The sequence below is a fragment of the Gopherus evgoodei genome, unplaced genomic scaffold (assembly GCF_007399415.2).
Source record: "Gopherus evgoodei ecotype Sinaloan lineage unplaced genomic scaffold, rGopEvg1_v1.p scaffold_140_arrow_ctg1, whole genome shotgun sequence".
Classification (NCBI taxonomy): Eukaryota; Metazoa; Chordata; order Testudines; family Testudinidae; genus Gopherus; species Gopherus evgoodei.
The window spans coordinates 61,281-87,218 of NW_022059803.1; the positions used below are offsets into that span (position 1 = coordinate 61,281).

The 25,938-nt window shown below is 48.7% G+C and overlaps 1 long non-coding RNA gene and 3 other non-coding genes across 9 annotated transcripts; 3 read left to right on the plus strand and 1 right to left on the minus strand.

Moving 5' to 3' along the window:
* Window positions 1-2,177: 2,177 nt before the first annotated feature.
* On the plus strand, window positions 2,178-2,250 carry TRNAF-GAA. Its single transcript has one exon. It is a non-coding gene; the product is annotated as a tRNA-Phe (tRNA).
* Window positions 2,251-2,878: 628 nt separating this feature from the next.
* LOC115639861 lies at window positions 2,879-18,267 on the minus strand. Of its 6 annotated transcripts, XR_003997755.1 has the most exons (5): window positions 17,527-18,266; window positions 17,231-17,431; window positions 16,891-17,021; window positions 3,732-3,735; window positions 3,412-3,423 (listed from the first exon to the last, which is right to left on the minus strand). It is a non-coding gene; the product is annotated as an uncharacterized LOC115639861 (long non-coding RNA). The 6 variants fall into 6 exon arrangements; XR_003997756.1 differs by lacking the exon at window positions 3,732-3,735 and having other exon boundaries at window positions 2,879-3,651; XR_003997757.1 differs by lacking the exons at window positions 3,412-3,423; window positions 3,732-3,735 and adding an exon at window positions 6,542-6,579.
* TRNAT-UGU lies at window positions 5,392-5,465 on the plus strand. Its single transcript has one exon. It is a non-coding gene; the product is annotated as a tRNA-Thr (tRNA).
* TRNAS-AGA lies at window positions 10,672-10,753 on the plus strand. The gene has a single exon. It is a non-coding gene; the product is annotated as a tRNA-Ser (tRNA).
* Window positions 18,268-25,938: the final 7,671 nt, after the last annotated feature.

Sequence of the window (25,938 nt, forward strand, 5' to 3'; positions counted from 1 at the left end):
CTTCAGCAAAGAGCGTCGGCTAGTCTCTCGGAGACGGCGCCGCTTACTCTGATTGCATCCAGTGAGATGATCAGACTGTCAGTAGCCCACACGGAAAGGAAAGGGGAAGGGAAGATGGGTACACACACTCCTAGACCCAGGCAGCTTCCTCACCGGACGATGCCAGGCCAAGTCAGCCCACCATGGGTTGGACCTCCTAAAGATCCACTAGTTACCGGGCTTGCGTTAGAGTAGTCCTGGTCACGAGCTTTTGCTTCACAGGGTACTCTGGGCGTCTTCCGGTAACAGTCACTCACACTGGCCCCCAGTACCATTCTGCATCTGATCTTGCTTTTTAGCTACAACAGGGAGAGAGTGCACTAGGACATAGGGTCTCCCTTTTCTAGACAGGTCCCTCCTTTGTCCCTGCACTATCCCTAACCTGCTTTTTTGATCCTTGCACTCTGCCAGACAGAGGGAAGAACTGGAGCTACAGTGGGGTATTTTTACAAGAGCTCTCCATACAAACAGCTTCAGAAGTTACCCATTTACTGACAAAGCAGGAGTAATTGGAGGATCATGTTATAATTAAGTGATCCTTCCGGTGGCCACCTTTCTGGTCCTCTAGTTGATATTGAGGCCAGTCTACTATACAGAACTTTTTAGTTTGCTTTTAGTTAGTGGATCTGATCCAAGCACTTCCCAATTTGCTAGAATGCATTTTAAGGGTGTACACCGTGCCCTGCCTGTACTCTGTCCCTGCCCCATATCCTAGGGTGACACTGGGCGTCCCCAGGTCATAACAGGCAAAAATCCAGACCACTGGACTGTTCCTACCTTATCCAAGGGACCGGTTCCTCACCGTCGCCCTCAACTGCTTCTCCACTACTCGAGCGCGTTGCACCGTTGTGCCCTCTGGGATCAGTCGAACTGCGTCTCCGCCGAGGCCCCCGGTGAAGTCACCGGTGCGCGCTGGGCATCGGTCGTCGCCGCAATCCATCGACCACAAGAAGGGATCCAGGCAAGGCTAATTTTAGCCTCAATGCCCCACGTTGGGCGCCAAGAACTGTTGCTGGCAGATAACTGCCTGAGGCCAAGCAACAGCGGGGGGGTCCGTCGCCTGGTGTGCCACGCCAATAAACACACCAGGGTGGAGAAGCAAACCAAGTTTATTTGAGATCTCAAAGCGGTGCAGGGAGATTGACTCAGATCAAGCACACCTAAAACAAGCAGTCTGTTCCTTTATATCCATGAGAACTTTTCTCACTGACTAGCAATCCCCCATTTCCCCTCCCTCCTTCTCCTTCCTCCCCCTGTAGCAATTACGTAAGCGCAGGTGCATTAAGTAATCTTGGCCGCGGCAGCTCGTTAGTAAGTTTTCCTTCTGCAAGTTATCTTGTCCTTCTGCTAAAGGTGCACAGGCCTCATTATTTCTGCTTTAGACCAGTTAGAACTGTTGCAACTGATAACGGCTGTTACACCTGGCCTTTTAGGTCGATTAAAGTTCAAACATGGAGGGACTCTTGTCTGCTGAGGCCTAAAACCAGGAAGGCTCCATACTCTTGTGGCCTTCCACCCTCCCGAGTTACGTAGGGTTATGCTTAGTGACACCAACAGCGGGGGAGGCTGAGGAAGATCCACACTCATCAGGTCTCTACTCTCCCCCAAGGTGAGCCAGACACTGCTCTCTCCTGGCTCTCACTCTAGCAGCTGGACGCCAAGGAGCCATTTCCCCACAGGAAGTGCATTGAGTGCCCCTGTGATGCTGAGGGGTAGGGCTGGTGCTGTTGCTGGCTCTGGGGCTGGCCAGGGGGTTGATGTCTGCACAGACTTACAGCTGTCAGGCCGGAGGGGGCACTTGGGACCTTACCAGACTGGCTCAGTGAAGACGGGGGGAAGGGGGTTGACAGAGCAATACAGATGCTCTCCAGAGCACAGAGCAGCATCCGCCCATGGAGCCAGGCAATGAGCATTTCCCACAGTCTGGAGCCGAGGGGGAGGCGGCAGCTGCTGTTCCAGCTCCTGGGGGACAGGCCCTGTCAGCCAACAGACACTTCTTACTCACCACAGCTAACGGTGCTGGGTTCCTCTGGTGGGAGTATGAAGCAGCTGTTTGTTTTCCTCTCCTTTTTGTGTGCAACTGCTGACAAAAACATCCCAGACAGAGAAGTAACAGGCCAAAATACTGTCATGCAGCTGCCAAAGTAGCTCAGTTGGGAGAGCATTAGACTGAAGATCTAAAGGTCCCTGGTTCAATCCCAGGCTTTGGCAGGCCCTTTCATTCCTCTTTGTGCAGGGGTGGCTTGTTTTCTGGGAGCACAGCAGTGTCTGCACCCAAGATGAGTTACTGATCTTGGGCTCTGCAGCAGGAAAACATTGAATGGGCTTCTGCCCCTAGTTGGCCCACCTGACCTTTAATAATGAGAACTGTCTTTCCCAATATGGTAGGAAGAAAGTGAGGCAGGGCAGCCCTCAGGAATGGTGCCAGAGGGCTGCTAGGCAGGGATTGGGAATGAAAACTCCTCTGTGCAGCTGAGCAATGGCAGTACCAGGGAAGGGGCATCTGTAAAAGTGACCCCACACACCTCTCCTCCTCTGGGCATCTAGAGCAGAAGTGGCTGGTGCTGACGGCTCCAAGGGAAGGCTTAAAAGCCACAGAGCAACTGAGGTCAGGGCTAGAGGAGGGCAGGACCATGCCTAGGTGTGGCCTTCAGACAGGCACAAAAACACCCAGCCAGGCTGCTCCCTGCCATGCCAAACACCCATTGAAGGTCACCAGCTTGCAGGGCAGCTGCTGATGCTCTGTGGATAACATCATAAGTTGGTAGGAAAGCAGGGCCAGCCCCCATGGTGGGGCCTCTGACTGGTCCCACTCAAGGTGCTCACTTTTGCAGTGGGGCAGGAGCTTTTACCCCAAGAGGCTTTTCCTAAGCTGGTGAGAAGCAGAGAAACACCCAGGCTCCGAAGACGCTATGTAGCAAGTACCCTCCAGCACAGGGTCAGGTGCACACGCCAGCCCGGGCAGCTGCCCATTTTCTTTGGCAAGTCAGGAATGGCAAAGGTTAGACTGGAAGCACTTGGGGCTCATGCCCCAGCCTTTGTGACACCCAACCCCCAACTCCTTCCCGGGGCTCTAGCTGAAGCCAGAGCATTGGCCTGAGCAGCCAAGAAGAGGTTCCAGCCCTGCAGGGAGCAGGACTTTCAGCACAAAGGTAAAAGTGCAGAAACACAACCACCAAGGGACTTAAACCCTCAGTCTTTTGATCCACACTCAGATACCTTATCCGTTAGGCCACATGAGGGGTTCCTGGGACTTTTTTTTGCCTCTCTTTTGCCTACTTGCTCGCTCTTTTGGTGACTGGTGAAGATGCTTTCAGGTAGCTCAGTTGGTAGAGCACCAGGCTCTTAATCTGAAGGTCCTGGGTTAAAGGCCTTGTCTGGGTGCTCAGCTTTAAGTTGCCTTGTGTGCCAGGAGCCAAATGATTCCTGGTGCTGTCCACCAGCCACATGCAGATTCCCAGAAGTCATGGCCATTTCCTGGAAAGGTTCCTTTCCTCAGGAATCAGGAGAGAGGCCACATCCACAGGAACAGGCCTAGAACAAGCAGTCTCTGGCTGGCAGGAAGTGCTGTGGGGCCAGGTGCTGAGAAAGCTCAGAGGGAGAGCAGCAGAGCTGAGGGGAAGAGAGACAGAGGAGCAATGAGTGCAGGCGGCAAGTGTACAGGGGGTTCTGGTCTGGCTATTGTGGGGAACTTCCCTGGTTTATACATGACCCTGGTGCAACTGGCCAGAGAAAGGATCTGAGTCCCCACCCCCTTACCAGAGGCCTGCCTGACCCCAAGGATGCTCTTTCTACTCTCATGTGTGGCAGAGTCCTTGTAACCCCAACAAGGCTGGGCCCAGGAATCCTGCTGAAAAACCAATACTAGTCTGGCTGGGGAATTTGGTTTGAATGTATTATTAGTATTCTCTTCTGATTTCTGAATCAGTTCAGCTCAGTCTTTGTCCTCCAGGGGTGTTTCCAGCTGTTGAGTTATGGGGGAGAGAGGCCAAGTCATGGTGTCTCTACCCTTCTTTCATAGTTTCTTCCAGCTTGTTAGGAAGCTCCTTTGCTAGGATGTGAATCAAGCAGTGTCCATCCTCACAAGGCAGACTTGTACAAACCATATGATCATTATATGAGAGTGGTGAATATGGGGCTTCCAGGGTGCTGCTTTGAGCACAGCGCGCCACACCTGCGCTTCCATTGCAATGGAGACGTACCCTTAGAGTCCATCTCTCCTGGGATAAAGATGGCAGCAGGGCTGGCCTGGCTCATCTGACTTGGGCTCATAGACATAAAGCTGAGGGGCTAAAAACTGTGCTGCAGATATTTGTGTTCACACTGAAGCCTGGGTTAAAAAACCCTCACCCCTCGTGGGGCCTCAGAGGTTGGGCTCGAGTCCATATGTCTGCACTGTAATTTTATAGAGGTTGGGAGGGAGTTTAGCAAGTGGAAATAGTAAAACCACATTGAGGGGAGTGGATCACTGACCTATCAGCTTTTAACACCCAAACTTTCAGTAACTCTATTATCAGTGCCTGTGAGTGTAATTTAAACCATAGGTTCATCTAGTTCTGAATCTTGTCTTCTGACAGTAGCCAATGCCAGGTGCTCCAAAAGCCACCACTGGGAGTTGAATCCAGGATCTCCTGTTTACAAAACAGGTACTTTAACCACCTAAGCCATGGTACCTGCTGTTACTTAAAGTGTCGTGTCTACCCACACCTGACTGTCTGCCAATATCCACTGGGCCCTGACAAACGTTGCTCGTGTTTGGCTTCTGTAAAGCAGAGGAGCAGGTGAAGTTTTGCTCCCAAGGTGTGTGTGTGATTCTTTGGGCAAGTCTACACTACAAAATTAGGTTGGTGTAATTATGTTACTTAGGCTGGCAATGCAGTATATCAACCTAATCCCAGGGCAGATAGCGGCTCAGCTGTCAGAACTTTCTGGAACTATGAAAGGGGAGGGGCCCAGCCTCTGTAGCAGGAATGCAGGGCAGGTGAGTTCATGGCGGGCATTATAGGATACTGGTGGAGGCCAGTTATGGTTATATAATGACCAGCAGCATTTATACTGACAATTTGTCACTTTAAATTTGCTGCACAAAGCTCTGGGCCTCTCGTCAAGGTGGTTTTATTTTGTCACCAAAACAGGGCAGTTTTGTTGCCAGACGTGGCATTGCAGTGTGTGCACCAGCCAAAAGCTGCCAACCGAGGGAGCGTTGTGTGTTTTTCACACACCTGAGCTTGCAAGGAAAAGTTCACCTGCTTCTCTGCTTTGCAGAATCCAAACACAAGCAAAGCTTTTCAGGCCCCAGTGAGGATGGCAGGAAGTCAGTTGTGGGCAGACACTGTGTTTTAGCCACAGGAAGGCACCATGGCTTAGCTGGTTAAAGCCCCTGCTTTGTAAACAGGAGATCCTGGGTTCAACTCCCAGTGGTGCCTTGTTGATTAACTCTTGGGGCACCTGGCAGTGGCTACTGTCAATGGACAAAACCCAGAGCTTGATGAGCCTTTGGTCCAGCCCAGTATGGCAAGTTTAAATTATGCTCACAGGCACTGATAACAGAATTACTGAAAGTTTGGGAGTTAAGAGCTGATAGGTCAGTGGTCCAGCCTCTCACAGATGACCCTCCTCCCTCTGGGACAGGGGCAGGTCTGGGCTGTCACACCAATTGCTCATTGTTTCTGCCAGAATCTGTGAGCAGCTCATTTAGTTTGCACGGAGGGTTGAGCCCTGCTTTGTGCACCGTGTGTGAGAATGAAAATCCTAAACCACCCTTTGAAATAACGAAAGCAGCAGGACGTGTTATTGTCCCTGCCCCAAAGCAGACAGACCAATGGAGAAATGCCATTGAGTCCAGGGTATTACTCCACTGCCATTTTACCTTTTTTGCTTGCTAAACTCCCTCCCAACCTTGAGGGCTCCCAGAGCCCAATATTGAGCTTGAGCTGAGATGTCTACAGTGCAAATTTACCACCCCACGGCCAAAGTCTCGGGAGCCTGAGCTGGCACAGGACAGCCATGGGTGTTTCATTGCAGTGTAGACATAGCCGAGCATTATGTCTACACTGCCATTAACACACCCAAGTCACTATTCTCAAACCCTGGGTCAGTTGATTCAGGCTTGTGGGGCTTGTGCTGCAGGGTTATAAAATTACAGTGTAGACACTTGAGCTTCAGCCCAGCCTCCGAGACCCCTCCCCCCCAAGAGGTGAGGGTTTCCAAGCCTGGGCTCCAGTCTGAGCCCCAGGAGCCCAAATCAGATCATCCAGGTCAGCGGGATTTTATCACAGTATAGATGCCCTCTCCGGGTATGTCTACATTGCAATGTAAGCCCAGGGTTAGCAGAAGTCATGTCAGCAGCCCCAACACATAAACATAAACCACGAGGGAAAGACCCACCCCCATATAAGCTGGGCAGTGTCCTTATCTCTACGGTTTGTAAGTCCAGCAACCAAAAGTCCTTAAACATGAGCCCCACCGGCACTCCACTCACAGCTGTTGTCCTTAGTCAGTGCAAGCCCAGAGGTGCCTCTGTAGAGTTCACCTGCCATCCTGAGTTGAAAAGGGGGAAAATAAGAAGGCACCGTACTCACTGTGTTGTCTAGAAAATCACTCATCCCTCCACTGCCACCCTGTCCTAAAGTTGGTTTAACCCCTAAATTTTAGTATTGGGACCCCAGCCCACTTGGCCCTGGAACCCTTGTCCCCTGCCTAGCAAGTGCTATTGAATTGAAAGTGAGTCCCTCAGTCGGGGTCTGCCAAGCACAGTTGTGCTGCTCTTGATTCACACAACAAGGATAACAACCCTTTCTTTCTCCTGTCCCAACAACAAGGAGACTGGGAATCCAACACCAGCCAAAAGTGATCATTTTGGCAAGCAACACAACATATTTCCAACGCACTGTTAAATCCACATGCAGAGTCATACACGAAACCTTGCAAGAAAATCTTCCTGAGGGAGTCTGAAGCACCGGGGAAGGAGGGAGCCATGGGTTGGGATTGAGGGGCACTGGAAATAGGAGGGGGCAGTGGGTTGGGATTGAGGAGCAGTGTAAAAAGGAGGGGGCTGTGGGTTGGGACAGAGGAGAAGGGTGAAGAGGAGTAGGCTCTGGTTGGGAGTGAGGAGCAGTGTGCATAGGAGGGGCAGTGGATTGGGACTGAGGGGCACTGGGAGTAGAGGGGACATGGATTTGGCTGAAGAGCATCTTCATTTGGGGATCCAGCAGGATAGAGGAAGGCAGCAGGTGATTCTAATTCCTTAGGGATATTCTGTTGTGTTTTCTGTGTGTGCGTGTGCATGCAGGGGAGGAACATGCTGTATGCCCAGAGGCCTTTATTCCTCCAGGCTACAAGGACAGAGAGGATGTCAGGAAGTTGCCCCTTCAAACCCACACACACAAAGGCCCTTCTTAGGAAAGGCACAGTCTTGAAGAGAAAAAGTAACATCAAAGAGGACATCAGAAGAACAATTTTTAAAGATATAGGGAGTAGTTTATTATCTGACCAGGGCCTTGAACCCTGGACCATCAGATTAAAAGTCTGATATACTACCAGCTGATTTAGCCAAGCTCACAGCAGGAGAAATACAAGTTATGCAGAAGAGAAACTAGTCAAAAAAAAGGCAAATGGATACAATATGGAAAACCTGCTGCTCTGTCTCTCTTCCCAGCCCTGGCCTGGCCTGGTATTAGTGCAGGTTAAAAAGACAGGGAAATATTGGCATCTACCAACCTTTCATAGCTGTACAAGACTCAGGCACACTACAGAGGTGCCCATCTGCAAGTGCTGAATGGTTGGATTGGCTAATGCAACCAGCAGAGGTCCAGGGCACACTGGGATATAGAGCCAAGTGTCCATCACCATCATTATTTCAAAGGGATAATGATAATGATGGGAAGGTTCACAATTGACTCAGTTGTTGCATACAAAGGTGCACGTTTGGCAGTTACATTGGGAAATTCTGGCTCCTTCTCAGGCTCACGTTGGCCACCCCGGTCTAGATGTAGAAGTTACAATATTGAAACTTGAAAGAGGGGCCAATTTCCCCATAATTTCCCACCTTCACATCCAAACACGATGACTTTCCGAATGAACCCGCCTCTTTCAGCCAGAAGATCTTGGGGTGGGTGTAGGAGTCACTGGGTAAAATTCTCTGCACTCTGTTCTGGATCAGGTCAGAGCAGAGGTACCTAGTGATCTAGTCTGGCTGTAAAATCTATATATCAGCCCCAATTATGGTGTGAAATTAATCCTCAGGAATGGCTGTTCCCCACCCAGAACCCCGGCAAAGGGCTCTCCAAGGAAGGGGGCTGTTGAGGAAGGAAAGAAGAAAGATGTCCTTCTCTCCCTGGAGGAACTGGGCTCTGCACTTTAGACAGAAAGGAGGTGAAGGAAATGGGCACATGATGGCAGTGGAACCTAAGAAATGAAACACAACAGGCTTCTGTGCACATTGATTCTGCACAGTGAACGAACCTGACTCCTGTATCATGAAAAGCCAAAAAGCCATTTCTTTGTGTGACAGGGAGAAAAGAGTTCCAATCATTCCTGCCCATTTACTTTTGAATTATTTTACAATATAAAGAAAATTGTAACAAAATTAGTCTGAACTTGAGCTGCCTCTTATTAAAATCCTGTTCCCCAATTCAGTTCCAACTGCCCTGCAAGAAACACCCCCAGGTCCCTGCTCACCCCAGGAAGAGGAAAAAGAGAATCCCCCACTGGGCACTGCCCTTGGCTCCAGGCTGCTGTCCTGGGGTGTGGGTGAGGACTGATTGTTTGCTGCTGAGGAGGGAGCCAGTAGAGGCCTCTGGTGCTCTGCTCCTAGCATCTGCCCAGCCCAGGCTGTCCTCTGCCTCAGCTGCTGCTCCCGGCATGCTCTAGAGTCAAACAAGCAGGGCTCCCAGGGGAACAGAGGCTGGGACAGGGCAGCAGCCTGGGTTGGGCTGGGAAGATGCTGGGAGTTCTCGTTCCCTGAGAACTGGCCTGGCTCCCTTCTCAACAGCAAACAAACCAATTCCACATCCCCTCCCCAGAAAAATCAGCCTGAAGCAAGGGCAGCAGGGGACGATTGCCTTTAGTTCCCACCAAGGGAGGAGATAACCCAGGGCCTTTCTAGCAGAGCTTATGGAACTGACGTGGGGAAATCAGCCTTTAATAACAGGCAGCTCAATTTGAAACTAAGTGTTTTAATGATTTCTACAACATTAAATAACCCTTCAATTGTAGTGTCATCATCCATAAAATTGCTTCAGCCTTACAGGTTCTCAAGTACAAAACTAAACATCTCTTCAAATCCAAGGAAGTGGAGATCAGTCAATCTTCAGAGTCATCCCACATGAAAGAATCATGTTGTGGTACATACTGGCCCCATCATGTGGCCATCGCCTTTCCCTCCTCTCTGTTAAAAGTTTTAGTATTTTGCACAGAAACTTTCTTCCCTCAGGAGAGACCTGGGAACCAGGGCTGCCAGCCAGTCAAACACCTTTAAGAGGAAGCGTAATCTGTCAAAAAATGATCTCCCTCCTTCAGTTCAGTGACACCCTGAAATGTTACTTATCAGGGCAGAGCCGGAGGATTGAAAGCAGCTACATCAAGCCTCTGTGTAGCTAGCAGGAATGAACACAAACACTCCCTTGTATCTGAAGAGATGTTTAGTTTTACCCTTGGTAAACTACAATGCTAAAGGGAAAGATGATGGTGGTGTCAGATATAAAGAGTGAAACATAAAACAATCATCATAGTTATGCCCATAGCAACTGTAAATATTTCTAAATTCTTCTTATTATCATCAGTGTATTATTTTCTCTGTCATCTAGACATTGACTAGACCTTGACCAAGAAATTTGGATCTTGACAAAATAATCAACTACCTCTCGTTAAGGTAATGGACTTGACACCCACTCGGGTGTCTCCACGCAGGTTCAAGTACTAACAACAGTGGCACCTTACAGCCATAGCTTTTAATCAGGGCAATACATTGATACAAATTCCTGTTAAATCATTTCTCAGACAGAGTCCATCGCCCACATTCCTTAAGACACTGGGCCACCATGTGGACGTTTCATTTCTCTCCTCAATTTCACACAGAGGCACAATTTCCTTTGCACAGATCCAATAACAGTAAAACCTCCCTGTTTCTCTTGTCTGAGCCAGGGTATTCGATTCCAGTGAACCATTCTCTCCTGCAATGGCAATGGTCAGACAGAGGGGACATGGTCACCTGCATCCCTACCAGGGAGATATTGGCTCGGCTCTTTCTTTCTGCTGCTGTTGTTAGTCCATGAAACATCAGGGATGGAATGCAAGGCTGAGCTCGCACACTAGTCCCCTGAAACATTTCAGTGCCGCAGAGAAATCCTGCCCCTGGCTATTGGAATGATATGGTAGAGATTCGAATAGGAAAGGGACTGTCTGAATTGTCAGTGTGAGGAATGAACAACAATCTATAGCAATGTCGTTAGCCACAAACACACTAATCATGTTCCAGCTGGAAGGGAAATGGGCAGGAACTCTTGCTGTTCACCATGGACACAATTACACTAATGTACAGTCGTGAGTGTGCTGGGGAAGCTGGTCTGAGCCATTTGAAGTGACAATTCTGTGAGAACAGAATTATCATATAGGGCAGCAACTGTACATCAAGTAGTTGTGGCCGAGTGGTTAAGGCGATGGACTAGAAATCCATTGGGGTCTACCCACGCAGGTTCGAATCCTGCCAACTACGGAAGCATTAGTGTGTTGTCATTGCTGCTGTCTTAGTGCCTGACGAGCCAGATCTGGTCTCCCTTTCAGGCTGGCTGTGCTTAAAATACTGCTGTAGTATTGTGGAGTAGACAGCTGTTACAGTGAGGGGAGGGGTTTTCCATCCCTGTAATAGCTGCATTGGCAAAACAATCTTTTCTTTCATTTAGCACTATCTAACCATGGCTTAGGTCAGCTTAATTATACTGGTTCTGGGGGGTTTCACACCCTGAAAGATGTACTTGTTACAGGGTTTGTCCCATCACCCTCCCATTCCCTGGTCCTTCTCACGTGACCAGAGAGCAGCAATGCATGAAGCTCAAAGGTGCAAACAATTCAATGTTTATTGGGGTAAACTTCCAGCAAGCAATGATTCCAGTTTCCTTCCTCAGGATCCCCCTTCCCAGCTCTGACACCACAGAGGCTTGCCTGTGTCCCTGTTCCCCTTCCCTGTTCCTATTCCCCCCCCTTAGCAAAACATAATTCCAATTCCCTTCGCATTCCCCCCCTTACTTCCTGATTGACTGCAGACTATATAGTAAAACTTGAGTTCTGCTTAGCTCTATCTTAACCAATCATTTTACTGACCAATCCTAACATATTGTAACATGATTATCTAACCAATTATACCCCACCACCTTAATTGGTTTACGCAAAACAAATTAATTATACAGCAGACAGAAACGGTTACAGAACCAGACAGAGATTATACAGACACGTAATAGGAAAGTGGGGACTACAGTGACAGAACAACAAAAAAATGAGGATTTCACACCCCAGCTGTTGGTAAGTGAGTTGTTCCCAGACAGGATGCTATCATAGTAGAGGTTGTGGGTGCTGGTTGCTTAACTGTCTGGTGCACAGGAAAGGATTTTGAGGTTCACCATTACTCTCTCAGAATGCCAGCACCCATCTTTTGTTCACTTAAAAAGCGAACAGGGAGATTCCAACACCGCAGAACTCATGGAGCTCCAGGAAACATGTAACTTTAGGTCCGGGTGAGTGTATCTAAAAATCAGCTGTGCTGTAGAAGGTCTCTAGGAGTTGAAAGAGATGTGCCATCATGACCTCCCTAAAGAGTTCATCAACTATTAATGAAAACTAGGGTTGATACGTCACCTTCTTTGTAGTATCAGGATGGTGGACTGGTCTAAAGTGCTAGTTATAAGTTTCTTTTTTTCCAATCCATTGGGTGTTCTGGTCTCTGCATGGAGATGTGATTTCAAATCCCACTCCTGAAATGACCATTTAATTCTATCTGCAGAAAATGGCCTCACTTTAATCTCCTTTGCAACAATAGAACACCATTTGCTTAGCTTTTCTCTTCCAGTAGTTGTGAGAGAAGTTCCAAACCAGGGGGAAACAGGGCCTGTTCTCTCGACCCATCAGTTTTTGTCTTCCTTCATTCCAAGCCATTTCCTCAGATACATCCATATTTCCCACACTTTTAGGAAACTTTAGAGTCATCATTTAATTGCCACACAACTGTACTTATGAAGTAAAGTGAAACACAATATTTTTTGGATATTCTTGCAGAAGAGTATTGTTTTCTGACCTGGAATTGAACAGGGGCTACCCAAGGGGGACAATGCTACTCCCTTTTATTTGCTCATCCAAAAAACATAAGTTTGTGGTGCCCTTTGTTTCCTTGTTCTTCAAACACCTGTCAGGGATGGCCAAGGGAGACTTGGTCCTGACTCTCAGGGTCCCTCCCTGCCCTACCTTTCTATATGATTCTGTTGTGTGGGTTTGCGCTATGTCGTTGTTCCACGCTGAGCTGTTTTGCACAGTTAACCTTTGCACTCTGATGCATTGTTTCGTGTTGTATGGTTTTTGCACTGGCTTGTGTTGCACTGGTTTGAGCTGAGCTCTTTTGCAGTGCGTCATTTTGCCAGATGGGGCGTTCATTTGCATGGTGCTGAATTGTTGGGCTTTGCACTCCTACGTGTTGTCACTTTGTGCTGTGGAATGTCAGTTCACGCTGAATTGTTAAATGTTAGATTGGGGTGTTTCCACTTTTGTTGTTGTTTGTATTGTATTGCGGTGGCATCGAATTATAGAGCTGTACGGCTGCAAGAGCCCTGGAGAGGTCATGAAATCCAGCCCTCTCTGCTGAAGCAGAGCCAAGCAGAGACGATGCATTGGGGGCATGTGGGATCAAGTGCCCACAGCAGCCAGCCCAGGCAGGGAGCAGAAGGAGGGAACCAGAGCCAGAGCAGGTTGTCTATGGGACAAGTATATGAAGAGTATCCTTAACAGAGGTTTGTTCAACCTGTTCTTAAAAGCCTCCTAGGACAGAGACTCTACAGACACCCTTGGGAGCCTATTCCAGAGCTTAACTACCCTCAGAGTTAGAAAGCTGTTCCCAATATCTAACGTGAATCTCCCTGGCTGCAGATTAAGTCCATTACTTCTTGTCCTACCATCAGTGGACATGGAGACCAAATGATTATTGTCCTATTTATAAAGACCAAACTTTTACTTCTGCAATCATCCGTTAACTGGTTATTATACCCTCTTCTTGCCTGGGGTACAATGGAAGAGGAGAAAATACTCTCTTAACATAGGATGCAAATGTCAGTTTGTTCTCTCTTCATGTTTTAGTGAAGCTCAGAGAGAAGAAGAAACATGACCTGCCAAAGAGCACAGAGAGTTTGTTTCCTTTTGATCTGTGACTATTAGCAGAAGAGTGACACCTAAGGGCTGTCGCTACCACCCACCATGGGGCTTGAATTTATGATGGTGGGATTAAGAGCATCATGCTCTACCAACAGAGCTAGCTAGATTTAAAGTCAGTCAACTGCCCAGTCGCCGTGTAGAGGGTGCCCTATAAGAACATAAGAACGGCCATACCGGGTCAGACCAAAGGTCCATCTAGCCCAGTATCTGTTTACCAACAGTGGTCAATGCCGGGTGCCCCAGAGGGAGTGAAGCTAATAGGCAGTGATCAAGTGATCTCTCTCCTGCCATCCATCTCCATCCTCTGATGAACAGAAGCTAGGGACACCATTTTTTACCCTTCCTGGCTAATAGCCATTTATGGACCTAGCTACCATGAATTTATCCAGTTCCCTTTTAAACATTGTTATAGTCCCAGCCTTCACAACCTCCTCAGGTAAGGAGTTCCACAAGTTGACTGTGCACTGTGTGAAGAAGAACTTCCTTTTATTTGTTTTAAACTTGCTACCTATTAATTTCATTTGGTGGCCCCTAGGTCTTATATTATGGGATCAAGTAAATAACTTTTCCTTATTCACTTTCTCCACACCACTCATGATTTTATATACTTCTGTCATATCCCTTCTTAGTCTTCTCTTTTCCAAGCTGAAAATTTCTAGTCTCTTTAATCTCTCCTCATATGGGACCCATTCCAAACCCGTAATCATTTTAGTTGCCCTTCTCTGAACCTTTTCTAATGCCAGTATATCTTTTTTGAAAAGAGGAGATCACATCTGTACACAGTATTCAAGATGTGGGTGTACCATGGATTTATATAAAGGCAGTAAGATATTCTCTATCTTATTCTCCTTTTTTTAATGATTCCTAACATCCTGTTTGCTCTTTTGACTGCTGCTGCACTCTGCATGGTAGTCTTCAGAGAACTATCCATGATGACTCCAAGATCTCTTTCCTGATTATTTGTAGCTAAATTAGCCTCCATCATATTGTATGTATAGTTGAGGGTATTTTTTCCAGTGTGCATTACTTGACATTTATCCACATTAAATTTCATTTGCCATTTTGTTGCCCAATCACAGTTTTGTGATACGTCTCTGAAGTTCTTCATTGTCTGCTTTGGTCTTAACTATCTTGAGCAGTTTAGTATCATCTGCAAACTTTGCCACCTCCGTTTACCTCTTTCTCCAGATCATTTATGAATAAATTGAATAAGAGTGGTCCTAGGACTGACCATTGGGGAACACCACTAGTTACCCCTCTCCATTCTGAACACACCAATGGGCGAACCTGGAGAGAGAAGTGGCAGCCCTTCGATAGGTCAGCTGGTAGAGCAAATGACTAGAGCCGGCACTCAGGAAGTCATCCTGACTGAGCCCTTCTGACTCCAGCTTGAAGGAGAGCTTCTTTTTCTTCCCCTTGCTGACAAAGAGCAAGAGAAGAAAGAAAGGTCAGGTGCTTCCAATACTGGGCTCTGGGCCCCCTCAAAGCTGCAAGGGAGTTTAGCAAGCAAAAAAGGTAAAACCGCAATGAAGTATTACCCTGGACTCAATGGCATTTCTCCATTGGTCTGTCTGCTTTGGGGCAGGGACAATAACACGTCCTGCTGCATTCGTTATTTCAAAGGGCGGTTTAGGATTTTCATTCTCATACACTGTGCACAAAGCAGGACTTAACACTCAGTGTAACCTAAATGAGCAGCCCACAGATTCTGGCAGCCACAAAGAGCATTTGGTGTGAGAGCCCAGACCTGCCCCTGCCCCTGCCCCTGCCGGTCATCCACAACCTACCAGCTGCTAACTCCTAAACTTTCAGTAACTCTATTATCAGTGCCTGGAGTGTAATTTAAACCATAAGAAAAACCACACTGGGCTAGACCAAAGGACCATCTAGCTCTGAATCTTCTCTTCTGACAGGAGCCAAGAGCAGGTGCCCCAAAAGCCACTCAACAAGGCACCACTGAGAGTTATTATCCCTGCCCCAAAAGCAGAAAGACCAATGGAGAACTGACATGACTCCAGGGTAATACTTCACTGCCATTTCCACTTGCTAAACTCCCTCCCAACCTTCTGGGCTCCTAGAGCAGGGTACTGAGCCTGAGCTGCAACACGTACACTGCAACTTTACAGAAGAAGCCACATTACCCTGATTACTCCAACACAGGCCTGCCCTGGATGTTTCATTGCACTGGAGACGTACCCTAACATTATGTCTACACTGCCGTTAACACACCCAGAGCAGCTGTCTCAAAGCCTGGGTCAGCTGACTCAGGCTTATGGGGCTGGGACTGCAAGACTATAAAATGACAGTGCAGACATATGGACTTGAGCCCAACCTCTGAGACCCCACGAGGGGCGATGGTTTCTGAACCCAGGTTTCAGTGTGAACACAAATATCTGCACCACAGTTTTTAGCCTCTCAGCCTTAGCATAATGAGCCCAAGTCAGATGACCCAGGCCAGTCATCCTGCCATCTTTATCCCGGGAGAGATAGACTCTAAGGGCACGTTCCCATTGCAATGTAAGCCCAGGGGTAGCAAGCTGTGCTCAAAGCAGCACCCTGCAAGCCCCATATTCACCACTCTCATATAGTGATGATACGTTTTGAACAAAGTCTGCCTAGGTGAGGGATCATTTCAAAAATCTTGAACTGTTCATCTGTTGAACATTAATGTCTTCTTGCATTCTATGTGTTCACATTGGTTTGGGAAGTTATGAAGTTTGCTCTGTGTGCATTACAGAAATATGTTATGAGGTTGGGAAATGCCCCCCACCAGCCTTTCAGGTGCAAAAATGGAGGAGCCAGACTCCCTGCTGGCCCATTGAAAGTATCCACACTCCCAAGGACTATTCCAGGAACCATGTACAATGCAGACTTCTCTGAGATAGCACAGAGACAATGGACAGTGCTTGAGTCATGTCGTAGCAAAGGTACTTTCTAGCAAGTTGGAAGAAACTATGAAAGGGAAGTAGAGACATTATGAATTGGCCTCTCTCCCCCACAACTCAACAGCTGGAAACACATCTGGAGGACAAAGACTGAAATGAGATAAATCAGAAGAGAATAACAATAATACATTCAAATCAAGTCCTCAAACAGATTAGTATTGGTTTTTCAGCAGAAAATTTTCAGTTTGGGGAATTTTCATGACAGGTGTCCATGAAAGGAGAGAGAGAGAGTTTGAGTGAAAGTTGGCCAACACAGAGAGAGAAACAGGAGGACGAAAGAAATTCACAACAGGGAGTCACCCTCATGGATCCAACTTTCTGCTAGGGAGCACACACCACTCCTGGCCAGAGAGATGATCAGCTCTCGCAAATGGCAACATCATCTCCCCTGAAGCCACAGCTAGTCCGGAAACCCACACCCAGGTAACGGGAAGTCCCTGCCTGGAGCCAGTACGGCTGTGACCAGAATCCTTCCCAAACCAGATACACATCTCACCGACAGGGATGGTTACTCTTGTCCCAGTTGGGCAGCTCTTGCCTGGCATCAACAGGATTCACGCTGTCACTGCTCTTGATCACTTTCCATCTCACCTCAGGGCTGGACTACGTCCCCACGACTTCTTTTCCCTTGGTATGAAACACAACATAAGAGGAAAAGAAAAAGCAATGGTGGTGAGGTTCCTCTTCTCGCTACTCCCGCACCCCAGGGCTTCGGCTTCAACCCTCCTCCCATTCTGCCATCACAGCTGCAATTAGAAATCTGAGCCCAGGGCTCACACCTGCTTGTCTCCCCAATCCTACGCCCTGTCCAGCATGTCTCCCTCCACAGAAGTTACCTGGTCTCATCTTAGACTCCATCTTCATATTGCTTTTCTCCTTCCCAGAGCTCCTGCTCTGCTCCTCAGACCTGTCTGTCCTCAGCTCTGCAGGCAGAGGGGAAGGGGCATGATGGGAACACACACGCCCCATTCCAGACACCACACAGCATCCACAGGGCTACCAAAACACCTCATCTTCGGCCAAAACCACACTTCACCCTGAGGGAGCAAAAAGCCTTTGTGAGCACAGCACACACAAGACAGGAAAAGATTAACACCCACACCCAGCCCAGCCAAAGTGGGAGCTTCCTCACCTTCCTGGCCACAGGTCCATGGGGCTCATGGATGGAGAAGTTTGCTGGGCTGTGGGGGTCCCTGAAGAACTAGCTCAGCATGTAAATGACTGGGATGTATGTGGAGGCCTGACTGTGGGTTGGGGTGTCCAGGAGGACCTGAGGGAAGGGAATAGGGGGATTAGGGACAGAGGAGAGTGGCGTTACCAAGGTGCATTGTGGGAATGTGGGATTTAGAGAGCCCAGAGTGGATGGGTGTCGGCGGTTGGACGACCCCACAGTGGTTGAAAAGGGGAACCTGGCAGGTTTGGGTGTAGCAGAGATTGAAGATGAGGAACCTCACACCCTGGGGATGGACTGGGGGAGTGGGGGGATGGGAAAGTGGGGCCCAGCAATGAGAAATGGGTTGGAGGCAATTAGGGATGGGGCGCTGAGGACGGGGATGGGGGGGAAGAGGAAGAAGGGGATGTGGGGTGCTGAGAACGGGAAAGAGGATGTGGGGGGTGGGGCGAGAGGAGGAGGTCGGTGTCGGGGTGCTGAGGACGGGGGGGGGAGGTCGGGGCGAAGGGAAAGGCCAGGCAGAGTGTACATGACGGGGGAGGGGATGCTGGGGGCTGAGGGATCCCCACAGATGGGGGTGGGGCTGGCGAGAGGGTCACAACAGATGGGGGGACACTGAGGGGCAGGTTGGGGGGGCTTGAAGGGGCTGCTGGGGCCCTACAGAGGGAGAGGAGGGGGCGGTGCTGGCAGGAGAGTCCCAGCGGACGGGGGGGGCACTAGGGGGGCAGGTTGAACTCTGTCCTGTGCACCCCACGCGCCGAGTCTCTGTCCCGCGCTCTCTCCGCCAATCAGGGAGCGGGGAGGGGCGCGGCGAACTGGCGAGTTACGGCCCCTCCTCCAATAGAGGCCGCGTGTGAGAGGGAGAACTACGCTTCCCAGTGTGCACCGGGAGGGGCGATGTTGCCTGAGGAACTGTTCGTCACTTCCGCTCTGAGACGAGCCAGGAACTACAACTCCCAGCCTGCCCCGGGGCGCTTCCGTCCTCTCGAGCCCAGGAGAGGGCGGGTCCCTGGGTCAATCGGACACCTCCCGCCCCGCCCCCAGAGATCCCCGGCCCCGCCCTCCCCAGGCTCCGGCTCCTGACGCGAACTCTCGTGTCCCGGGTCTCGGCCTGGCCCCGCCCCCCGCAGCGCGGCGCCCCCCAGTGCGGTGGGGGCTGCCGGGCGCCTGCTTCTCCCCCGGCCTCGTCTGTGCCCCCCCGATGTGCCCCGCGGGGCTGCCCCGCTCGGGGGGGGCGTTGGGTGGAGCCCTATGGAAACACGGGGGTGGGCAGGGCTGGGAGCCAGGACTCCTGGGTTCTCCCCCAGCTCGGGGAGGGGAGATTAGGGGGTAGAGTGGGGGTGGGGCCGGGGGGGTCTCCTGCCCAAGAGGCAAGTCCAGGAGCTGGTGTCAGGCAGCAGGTCACTTGTGGGCCCCGAGTGTCCGATCTGGAAACAGCTGCCTGTCCCCACGCCCGGGGACTGCGCGTGGCTGGCAACCGTCTCCTTGTACCTGAGAATTATCCACACACCCCGGGGGTCTGAGCCCTGCGCTCCCCTGTCAGTGCCTGGGGCACAGAGCCGTGTGTACGAGTCACTCTGTGCGGGGATGTCAGTTCGTACAGACTTTGCTGGGGCTTTTTCTGTAGCCTGTGGTAAAATGAGGCAATTAACTAGATGCGTTGATGGAAATTCTCTGCGTACCCTCAGGGGTACACGTACCCCTGGTTGAGAACCACTGACGTAGGGGAACCCAGGCCCACCCCCCATTCTGACTTCGTTGCCGGCAGATAACTGCCTGAGGCCAAGCAACAGCGGGGGGGTCCGTCGCCTGGTGTGCCGCACCAATAAACACACCAGGGTGGAGAAGCAAACCAAGTTTATTTGAGATCTCAAAGCGGTGCAGGGAGATTGACTCAAATCAAGCACACCTAAAACAAGCAGTCTGTTCCTTTATATCCATGAGAACTTTTCTCACTGACTAGCAATCCCCCGTTTCCCCTCCCTCCTCCTCCTTCCCCCCCCGTAGCAATTCCGTAAGCGCAGGTGCATTAAGTAATCTTGGCCGCAGCAGCTCGTTAGTAAGTTTTCCTTCTGCAAGTTATCTTGTCCTTCTGCTAAAGGTGCACAGGCCTCATTATTTCTGCTTTAGACCAGTTAGAACTGTTGCAACTGATAACGGCTGTTACACCTGGCCTTTTAGATCGATTAAAGTTCAGACATGGAGGGACTCTTGTCTGCTGAGGCCTAAAACCAGGAAGGCTCCATACTCTTGTGGCCTTCCACCCTCCCGAGTTATGTAGGGTTATGCTTAGTGACACCAACAACTCCCTCCTTTGAGAATACTCAACAAACTTTTGGCTGAGTGTTCTCACATTTAAAGGATAACATGTGATTAAGCTCCAGGGAGCTGAAGTGCTTTACAGCAAGCAAGCAAGAGAAGAGTAACAATACACAACACCACACCAGTGAGCAGGAGGTGAACAATGCCTTCCCCTATTTCTCCCAGGTTGAGTAACCAGCCCCAGAGGGAATTAGAAATAGTGGGTTTCCTTTCCTGGGCCTTCCACTGTTCAAAAGCCTGTTTGTCTGACAGGATGTGCTTGTTAATATCCTGTGCGCTTTCTGGGACATAAGTACAGCATTCATCCCCATAAGGGTGCACACCCAGCCCTGGGAAGCCACACTTCCACCCAGGAAGTGTCCAAATATGTCTCCATGATCACAGATCAGATGGTATTCCTGATGCGTCTGTAAGGGCAGTGGGCCAAGTCTGGTACTTAAGATCACTCCAAATGGCCATCAGCTGGTAATTCAGGAAATCCCGAATTCCTAAACATACTAGATCCCACTGCAATGCCTTCCCAGCCTCAGTGATATTCAATACCATCTTTCCTTGGTGTAGTACTATAATACACCTGTTATTTAACTATTCTCAGGTACTTTCAAAAAGCATCGACATTAATAGCATCGGAGGGGGGTTACATTATTAGTCACTCTCTAGGACACAGGGCGCAGCCTGTAGAATAAACCCCAAGCTCCAATCAATACCATATTTTCAAGCATGGGTCCCATAAATGTCCTCCCGCCAGTGTATAATTCTTTGTTTCTTCACCAGGGTCAGTTCTTAATGTCCTTTCTAGTCAGGAATTCCTGGACTTTGCCAATTTCTGAGTGTTCCTTCTTCTTTCCCGAAACAGTCGTGGTGCAGCATCCTTGTACTTTTTCCCTACTGTCCAGAAGGCACACTGGAGCTAGAAGGTGAAATAGGCTAATCATCAGTAGGAGAATTCTCCCGATGTGGAGGGGTCTTTTTGCAGTGAGAATCTTGGGTCCAAGCAGTCAGTCTTTGGCACTTCACAGTGGTGTTGGTAGGTAGCAGGACTTAATAAGGGCCTTTCCAGGGTGTAGCCAGAGCAGTCTTTCATTGGTGGACCTTTACACCAATCCTGTCTCCTGGTTCCAAGGAGTGGCAGGGCTGCTAGGGTCTTTGGGTAGCCCCTCTTTACCTGTGAGAAAAGAAACTTAACACATTTTATTAGTGCCTGGCAATGTTTTGCAAATCTCATAGCTGTGTGGGCAAATTCAAGCCCTCCTTTTCCTGGTTGTTAGCCAAGTCTTAACTGTGAGCAGTGTCCTTGAATGGAGTCAGTGTCTTATCTATAGGCTGATCTTGCTATTTTATTTTATTTTTTTCAGTTAATTCATTCTGTTCTTTGTCCTTCTTCCCTTCTTGGCTTCTTTTAACCTGCAAAGGAAACTTCCACTTTTTACTTATACACCTTTTTCCCAACAATGAAGACATAAACATTGTCATTATACAGTAATTAGTCTTATTATTTAATATATGCCACACACACCCTTTTACTAAAATAACCTTATTACAGAGCTTTGGAGCAACAAGCCAGGACAAGCACACCCACTTTGAGGAGTTCACTCAATACAACCTCTAGTCCAATAGCCTTTCACCATCCCCAGCCCTCTGGCTAGAAATCTGAGGTAGCCAGAAAGATCCCATGTACAATATGGGGAGTGGGTTAACTTTTCATGTCTTTGCTTTCAAAGACTGTTGGTATGCAAATTTTAACAACAATTTTGCAATTAACAGTTTGACCAATAAAGTTTCTTTTCCTTCCTTAAGGAAATGCATTAGACTTTAGTATATTACATTCTCCTGATTTATCTAAACACTTTGTATTCCAAGTTGAACAAAACAAATATCTGCATTTTAATTTAACCCTTCTATTTGATTTTAACTAGACTATCCTATGAAAATATTAAACACAACAATTTTGGCCACGAGACAAACACCAAAAGACAGGACATAGAACACAAAACATAATTCCTGTTGTGCCAGTAAATGCATGATACGTTGAATGCTGTTCAGCTGGCATCAGTTTTCTCTGATTATCTGAAAGACAAAAAAAAACAGAGGTCTACCCTTCTAGGCAGACAATCATCTCTTGAAATATACAAATACTCTTGTTGGCTTCAGGCAAAACAGAGGAATTACCCCATAGTTTCTTGTATTTGTTTCATAGGCAGCCCAGGTTTTCAATTACATAACACTGTATACATTCTTCAGCTAATTCAACTAAATTGTTCATAGCCAAACCAAATGATTGCAATCCAATAACTTCTTTGCCTGAATTTATTTACAAACATTTCACAGACACCAAAAACTTTTTTCTTTAGCATTTTTACAAAGTTCAACTGCTGTTTCGTTCAGCAACTACAGAGTTAACTTCTCATTCTCCCTTAAATCACTTGCTTGTCTCCCAACAGCCACTTTTATCAACTTAAATCATCATTCCAAGTAAGTCCTGGGTATTTGAAATCTCCATGCTTACACTTACTGATTCCTTCCTTCCACTACACCCTTAAAGTTTTCCAACCTGCTTTCCAATCTCTCTCTCTCTCTCTCTCTGTTGCCTGCCTGCCTGGGCCCGATCCTGCTTTTCTTGCTGAACCGTCCCTTCCATGGGCACCAACTTGTTCCACTACCAGTTTAGTTAGGAGGGTGGGCTTCTCAACTAGCCTCCACCCCTCCTGGTCTCTTCCCTTAAACATTCTTACTCACAAGACTACCCAAGTCCTCCTTCATGAGGCTTTCCACCTGGACAAAAACACATGGCCCATTGGGCAAAGGCCATTTACTTGACATATAATTTAAAGGACTATTCTTAGAGGGTTTACCCAGAGACTCATTCATCTGTTTGACACTTAAACAGAAAAGAGAATTACGCAGAGGGAATTACAGTCTAAGCCAGACTTTCCCACTTCTATACACTGACCGCTACAGGGGACGGGACAGAAGGATCTCCATTCAACCTCAGAACATTCTTGCACACATGGCTTCCACTCCGAGGAATTACGAACAAGAGGTTCAGTTCTGCCCACACTCCTAACGCCCAAATGAACAGAGCAGGAAAACAACAGTAACCGGTTAAACAGAACAGAACCAGAACCAGATAGCGTTTTCTTATCCTATTAGGACTCACTTTTACTCATGCAGTTCTCAACATATAACACCAACAGTACCAAGCAAAGCAAACACAAAATAACAAGGGTAAAACAAATAGATCGTGTAAATTCTGCAGGACTCCCTCCACTTCTTAATTGCTCACCAAACTGTGACAAATTTCTGTTACCAATCTATCCCTCGTGTCAGGTGATCAGGCTGACACTACAGGATCATTGGGGGAAGATAAAGAAAACACACCATATAACTGTATTTTAAAGCTCCATTAATAAAATAAATAAACAACAACGGAGAGTGTTGGGAACGCTCCCTCATCACTCAGGAAAACATTAATGCCCCAAGCCCCTTTCATACCCACACACGTACATCCAGACTGGCCACTTCTGTGTATAATGTTCAGAGAAGGGGGGAGAGGTGGATGGGAGATTATCCTGTATACAGCTTGTCCAGAATTTCTAACATGCTTCCGCTCTTTGGAGGGCTGTTCTCTTGCACGCTGGAATCTTCTGCAGCGTCTCTTTCAGAGATTCCAGTCCAGGTCGGCTGCCTGCGGCTTCTTCAGTGTCACCAAGCCACACCGGCTCCGGGGTCACAAAGGCACACTGTTGGATCTTACTGGACAGTTAAGCTTTGCAAATGTAATCTTAGTTCTGTAACTTGTATTGCCTTTGGTTTGCCTCTGTCTATATTTTTTCCTTCACAGCCAGCTGGGGCCGAAAGCAGTCCCTCCCTGCACCAAGCACAGTCCGCGCCGATTCCTGACCCTGAACGCAGAGCAACCCCCCCCCCCCACTTCCATCCCTAGGCCAAGATGATTTTTAAATTAACCCGTTCCTTTCCTCAATAGACAAATTTGCTCACCCTGTGTCAGGGCTTTTTGGTGATTAAACACTCCTCTTAGATGTATGATCTTATCTAGATTGAAGTACCTTCTACTGGGCATTGTTTAGATGGATGGATGGATTTTCACGCGTGTAAATATTCCATTTCTCTAAATACCTGCAGGTTGTTGAACCATAATGTACGTACATGTAATATGCTGGGGTACCCTTAGGGGGTGAGATGGAATGTTTAGACTGCCCCCCACCCATTTTCCACTTACACACACAGGGAGGGTGCCCTGTCTGCGCTAGTGGCTCATAAACTAAGGATTTTTCCCTACAGGGTACTCACACAGGAGAGGCTAACGAGGATGGCCACGACCCTCCTACACCTCCCTTCAGCAAAGAGCGTCGGCTAGTCTCTCGGAGACGGCGCCGCTTACTCTGATTGCATCCAGTGAGATGATCAGACTGTCAGTAGCCCACACGGAAAGGAAAGGGGAAGGGAAGATGGGTACACACACTCCTAGACCCAGGCAGCTTCCTCACCGGACGATGCCAGGCCAAGTCAGCCCACCATGGGTCGGACCTCCTAAAGATCCACTAGTTACCGGGCTTGCGTTAGAGTAGTCGTGGTCACGAGCTTTTGCTTCACAGGGTACTCTGGGCGTCTTCCGGTAACAGTCATTCACACTGGCCCCCAGTACCATTCTGCATCTGATCTTGCTTTTTAGCTACAACAGGGAGAGAGTGCACTAGGACATAGGGTCTCCCCTTTCTAGACAGGTCCCTCCTTTGTCCCTGCACTATCCCTATCCTGCTTTTGGATCCTTGCACTCTGCCAGACAGAGGGAGGAACTGGAGCTACAGTGGGGTATTTTTACAAGAGCTCTCCATACAAACAGCTTCAGAAGCTACCCATTTGCTGACAAAACAGGAGTAATTGGAGGATCGTGTTATAATTAAGTGATCCTTCCGGTGGCCACCTTTCTGGTCCTCTAGTTGATATTGAGGCCAGTCTACTATACAGAACTTTTTAGTTTGCTTTTAGTTAGTGGATCTGATCCAAGCACTTCCCAATTCGCTAGAATGCATTTTAAGGGTGTACACCATGCCCTGCCTGTACTCTGTCCCTGCCCCATATCCTAGGGTGACACTGGGCGTCCCCAGGTCATAACAGGCAAAAATCCAGACCACTGGACTGTTCCTACCTTATCCAAGGGACCGGTTCCTCACCGTCGCCCTCAACTGCTTCTCCACTACTTGAGCGCGTTGCACCGTTGTGCCCTCTGGGGTCAGTCGAACTGCGTCTCCGCCGAGGCCCCCGGTGAAGTCACCGGTGCGCGCTGGGCGTCGGTCATCGCCGCAATCCGTCAACCACCAGAAGGGATCCAGGCAAGGCTAATTTTAGCCTCAATGCCCCACGTTGGGCGCCAAGAACTGTTGCCAGCAGATAACTGCCTGAGGCCAAGCAACAGCGGGGGGGTCCGTCGCCTGGTGTGCCGCGCCAATAAACACACCAGGGTGGAGAAGCAAACCAAGTTTATTTGAGATCTCAAAGCGGTGCAGGGAGATTGACTCAAATCAAGCACACCTAAAACAAGCAGTCTGTTCCTTTATATCCATGAGAACTTTTCTCACTGACTAGCAATCCCCCGTTTCCCCTCCCTCCTCCTCCTTCCTCCCCCTGTAGCAATTCCGTAAGCGCAGGTGCATTAAGTAATCTTGGCCGCAGCAGCTCGTTAGTAAGTTTTCCTTCTGCAAGTTATCTTGTCCTTCTGCTAAAGGTGCACAAGCTTCATTATTTCTGCTTTAGACCAGTTAGAACTGTTGCAACTGATAACGGCTGTTACATCTGGCCTTTTAGGTCGATTAAAGTTCAGACATGGAGGGACTCTTGTCTGCTGAGGCCTAAAACCAGGAAGGCTCCATACTCTTGTGGCCTTCCACCCTCCCGAGTTATGTAGGGTTATGCTTAGTGACACCAACACTTCCAACCCCGTACCCTGGGCAGCTGGTTCAGCTTTGCTTACCTTGCATCAGCCTCAAGTCAGCTTCACTGGGTCACCAGTTCCACCATGGCCAGGCATCA